We start from the raw sequence: 5,779 nt of genomic DNA on the forward strand, positions 1-5,779 counted from the left end.
ATGCCAGATACCTCCAGTGCTCATTGTGTTTGAATAATGACCTTGTTTTTCTTTCTCGGTATCCTGTACTATCCCCTCTGTGCTCATCAGCTCCAAAGCTTCCATCTCCTCTTGAGGAAGCATGAGGACATGCTGTGGGCCAACTCTCTTTAGCAGGTGTCACAGAGTACACACTGGCCAGATGAAGGCATCTCAGTGAGGTGGTTGAACTACCAGCTCATCTGGCTGAGGTCCCTCTGTCTTCAGGGGAGAACTTCCTCCAGAAGGAGATTTGGAGCCTCTACGCTGGGTTTTTGCTCTGAGTCACCTCCCAGAAACACCTGATAAATTTGCAATTCTTCTGAAGTCTCTTAGAGATGTTTCTTATCTGGTTATGGCAGTTGGGATCCATCACGCCCCACTGTGATGCTGTGTGTGTGTGATCAGTACAGCCAAATTGAGACTTGCCTTAGCCTAAAGTAGAGGAGATGAAATGTACTGTTTCCCTCCAGTGACTATACAGGGAGCTTGAAGTTCTTCATGAAACATCTCATGAAGGTCTTGGACCCATATAGGGGTGGCCTTTGGTCATCCCATGAGCCTGGGGTTCACTTGGTGTCATTGCTGTCAGGACTGATGCTATAGACATGTCTGGGTCCAAGCACAAAGGGACAAAGTGCCCATTGCAATCCTTTTCCTCCTCCTTTGCATTTCTTATTGAAGGGTGGACATCCAGAGATACCCTGTCTACCAGGTATTGTAGAAAGCAGCTATTGCATTTATGATTTTAATCCTGACTCAATGTTTAAGTATTTAGAAGTTTAGGAGAGTTGTGGGCTTTCCCAATCATGACACGTATTTAATTCTTGCATTTGCTCAGTTGAGGAAGGGATTCAAACTGGAGGTCACATAGGAGTTACTCATCTTATTTCTGTTTGGGCATCCTACCTCATACTGCACACAGCACTTGGGTGGCCACTGAGTGGGACAGTTCAGGGAGCCAGTGAATGGAAAACTGCCCCCCTGACAAGAAAACAGCTTTATAGAATCATAGAATCATAGAATTGTTTTGGTTGGAAAGGACCTTTAAGATCATCGATTCCAACCATTAACCCAGCACTGCCAAGCCCACCACTAACCCATGTCCCTCAGCACCACAGCTACACGGCTTTTAAATCCCTTCAGGGATGGTGACTCCATCACTGCCCTGGGCAGCCTGTTCCAATGCTTGATGACCCTTTCGGTGAATATTGAAAGCTCTCTAAATTGATTGTTTTTTTGGCTGGGCTCAAAATGAAGTCATGGACTACACTAATTGAGGGACCCCCTCAAGGTCCCTTCTAGATCTATCTTCAGTGTTTCAGTGATTCCAGTTCCTCAAATACTTTCTTTTTATCTTTTCATTTTCCTTTTCTTTCTTTTTCTTTTCTTTTTTTTTTTTTTTTAAAACAACAGGGCTTCTCTCATTCATGCTTTTGAAATGTGAAGTTACAGCCCAGGTTTCAGATTGATATCTTGTCCATCTGGGTGAGAGAGATGTTAGAGAACACGGCACTGCTGTTACTGAAGTCCTGTGTATGCTGGTGTTAGGATAAAACAAAACATGGAGGTTATGAACCAGAAAGCTGTTTTTTCCCACTAAATGGTGTGAGGTCAGGTCCTGAGTGACCTATTCTGTAACGTTAAGGGGTCTAGTATAGTGCTAGTACAGTACTCGTTAATACAGCTGGATACTAAATATTAGTGTGGTATCAGTGTGGACTGTACTTCAAATTTGCATATGCAAGTGTGTTTGTGCTCTGATTTAGAGGTCCGTCACCATGTATTTGTCATCGACATCTTGCGTGACCTCAGTAGGCCATCCCACCTGGAGGTGGTCAGACACATCAGCTTTGCCTTCTCCCTTCTCCTCGATGACATAAACCCGGCCTGTTGGCCAACTGCTCCCTTCCTCCAGACCAGCTGTCCTCCATCTTTGCTCTTTGGCATCGCTAAAGCTGGGCTGCAGACATGGTCCCAGGCTGTCCAGCACCTCCAAGGACAGAGGTTGCAAGTGGGATTTGCGGGGGGTCTCGCTCCTGCTAGATCTCTTCAAGGCTGGTCCTAGCTCCTCTGTCACACTTTGTCCTTACCACTGAATTAAAGACCTTTCTCCTACATCTCCTAGATCATAAATTTTGCTCAAGCCACCTCTTCACCTCTTCTTTAACAAACTTCCTTGTCCCTTGAGTTGGGAGTTGGCTTCCCAGATCACCATCAGCTCCTTGCCCCAGTCCTGGTGCTTTAGCAACATCTCCGACCTCTTCCAGGAAATGTGTCCTGTGTCTGGGCTTACCCTAGGAGCAAAAAATTGTTGCTTAAGCAGGTTTCAGGCATCTCAGCCCGTGACCTTTCTGTAACTATTTGAATGAGTGTATTGACTTGTTCTGTGAGTTATAAACTCCATTAACTCTTTAGTGACTCCCCAATGCTTGGTGAGAAGGGCTCAGATCCAGGGCATATCTAATGTGCCAAAGTCTCTTCAAGCTTATGGGAATGAGGAGCTTAATCCCCATTGAAGATCTGGTTAAAAATACCCTTTTCAGTGGCGAAGGCTGACAGCTGCTGGTTAGAAATTCAGAGTTAGCAACTTCATCACCCACCACTGTAACATCTTTTTTTTTAAATGCTTTCTTAACTTTCAGTCTATGAGAAATAAATGTACTGTGCCTTTAATCTTGCCCTGCTAAGATTTTCTTCTTAAAAAAAAACCCCAAACCACACAACGCAAACCGACTGCACTCCAGCAAACACCTGTATTGCCACTGAAAGGCCTTTTGCTAATATATTTTTCCCCCTGTTCTTCTTGATCACACCTGTCTAGCTTTGGGCAAAATAAAATATTCACATAGCTGCCAGAAGTAAAGTTCTTTCCTGGCTTGAGCTACTGTGTGTAAAGATCTCCAAAGAAATGTCAGATCACTTTATTGAATCCTACTGAAAACTTGTTTGACAGTAACATGCAGAAAGGATCAGGACCTCTCTGTAATTGCCAGTGGGTTGAAAAGAGCGTTTGTTTTGAAGGCTTAAAAATGGTTTTTATTATTTTTTTTTGTTTGGTTTTAAATTTGATTTTTGTGGTGATATTTGGATGCATTAAAAACTGCAAGGAGCTCTCCCTTGCTTGTGTATTTGCATAGATGCAATAGATGGAGCCGTAGATGGATCTACAGCTGGATTGCAGCCACCTCTGGGGCAGGAGGCAGAGACAAGCAGCAGCACTGGCCAAGGTGCAGATTAATATATGCAGTTTTTCAGGTGTTCTGAGCTTCACATGGGAGTAAAAAGCACCTTTATGTAGAGGGCTTTTGCCCTCATGAAGCCCTGCGTGTGAGCAGGTCAGAGCTACTTCAGAGAGGCAAATTCCACCCTCTGCACACCGTGTCCTACAGCCCCGGCTTCCCGTGAGTGGAAACAAATACCTATTGTAATGGGGAAAATAATTAGGAGCAGGTGAAAGCATATTTTTAATGATCCTCTGACCAAAGTGATATTTAATTTACGATAGGAATATTTGCCTCTCCAAATCCTCACCTGTTGCTCCCAGATGTTAATTATGGTTTGTCACTCCTGTGTCTGCTGTGTTCCTCTGAGCGAGACCCAGTGCTAACCTTTGGCTTGGCATCCTGGAGAGCACTTCTTTAATTATGCTTTAATTTTGAAAGGAGTAACCTGCGATTTACTGGAACGATCAAGCTCCAGCCTTTAGGATGGGGGAGGCAGCTGGAGCATCACTGGAATCCCCTTTTCTATCTGAGCTTCTCATATAACTTTAATCTGAGCCAACCTGTTTCAAGTAGTCTACCAGACCTCAAAATCTGGTTTGTGGGACCACTCAAAACCCAGCTCTGGGTCTCTCTTTTCCCCAAAGGCTGTTGTTCCTGTTAGTCCCAAATGAAGACTCCATCCTCAGAGATGGAGGCTCGCTTTGAGGTCTGAGTTTGCCAGACAGGCCACTGCTTCCTCAAATCCTCAGGTGATGCCATGTCTAGGGTTTTTTCAGATTCAAACCCTGGCCCCAGACTTTTTGATGTCTCTGTTCTTCTGTGCTCATTTCCCTACTAAATTACACCCTGGATATCATGGATTTTGTGGGAAATCTGAAGCCACCAGAGGTAGCAGCTCAGAAAATACGCAGAGAAATCTCAGCTCCCTTGGCTTGAACTGAAGTCCAGCAAATTCAGTGAGGATGGTCTTCATCTCACCTGCCTTTAGGTGCCCACAAGGTTGATTTGGCAATATGAGGCAGTCACCTGCATCTCATTTTGCTGCCCATAAAGAGAAATGGAAAGCCCTTGAGGAAAGGTTTGGTCTGTGTCAGATATGAACTGAAGACATATCAGAGAAGTTGCCGCCTTGCCTTCATCTGGACGTGCAAAGTTAAGAGCGTTGGACCATTCCCAAGGTCTTTATGTCCTAGAAGAGCTTTTCAAGGGGACCCATTTTTGACAGTGAAGATGGCAACATGGTTATACCCGTGTTCTTGGTGGAGCCAAGGTGACTGAGTGGCTGAATTTGGTTGTATTGTACACATGAACACATATGTTTAACACACTAATTTTGAGATTGTTAGCTAGACCTTTGGGACCCCAAAACCCATTCCTGTGTTGCGAAATGAAATAGCCCAAGGCAAAGGGGCTTGCTCAAGGACATAGAAGGAGCCAGACCCATGGCAGGACAAGACTGAAGCAGAAGAGCTGGTGGAGGCAATAGTTTCAGCTTGGAGACATCAATAGCAAAATGTGTTGTTGCTGGTGGAGGTGATGTTTTCTGTCCAGCTCCTCTAGACATCTTGTTTCACAGCTGAGGGAATGACCAAATGCTTCCTTGGCTTTGCCAACGGGAGCCCTACAATTAGCCAATATCCTAAGCAAAGCTCCCTCATAAAACCAGCATGGGGTCATCCAGGGCTTCATTCCAGGAGGGACTCCACACAGTGATAGTGTCCAGACACCAGTCAAACGAGCTGATTTAGAACCCATCATATGTTCACAAGGGCTCATGAAGCATCACGTTGCAGGGATTGATTGGGCAGGCTAACATGCCCCCCACCTCCCACCCCGTGCTGGTGACAAAAGGCTGGTTTGGCATTGGCATCCCTCATCTATGGCTTTTTTTTTTTTTTTTTTTTGCAGCTGCAGCTAGGGAAGGCGAGATGGAAGATAACTGAGCAAGCTTCTCCTGGTGGTCAGGAACCTGGAGTTTGCAATGCCCATCAGTAAGAGAGGTCTTTTCCTATGGGTTTGAGAGCACTGGATGAGAGAAAGCCATAAGAATTAGAAGCAGTTCCTCCAGTATGACTGACCTGAAAGACAAGAAGAATTTCAGACCAGGTCTACCCACATAAAGCTCATGCCAGTTTAACAACCTTGGTAGGGCTGTAAAACCCTTTTTGTACCAGTCTTGCAAGAGAGAGACCAAAAAAGCCTTTATTCAAGGATACCCAGTGTCACTGGAGTTGCTGGGAGTACCTGATATCAGCCAAAGCACTTGTTTGCTTATTTGGGCCATATCTCCACCTAGCAGCAGGAGCTACTAGGATTGCTTGGTTGGTCGGGCTTTCTAAAGAGACCTCCCCCTGCACAGCATTAGTGTCTGCTGGATCTCATCCATAGAGACACCTGCATTGACACAGACTTCACCCCATGCTGCCTGGGAGTGCAGACCCAGGGGCGTGCTGATGCACGCAGGATCCCATGCTGACATGCTCTGGTGTGTGCAGGCATCTGTGCTCATGCTGGTGGGGTGTCCTTCTGCATGG

The sequence above is a fragment of the Nyctibius grandis genome, chromosome 7 (assembly GCF_013368605.1).
Source record: "Nyctibius grandis isolate bNycGra1 chromosome 7, bNycGra1.pri, whole genome shotgun sequence".
NCBI classification, from domain to species: Eukaryota; Metazoa; Chordata; class Aves; order Nyctibiiformes; family Nyctibiidae; genus Nyctibius; species Nyctibius grandis.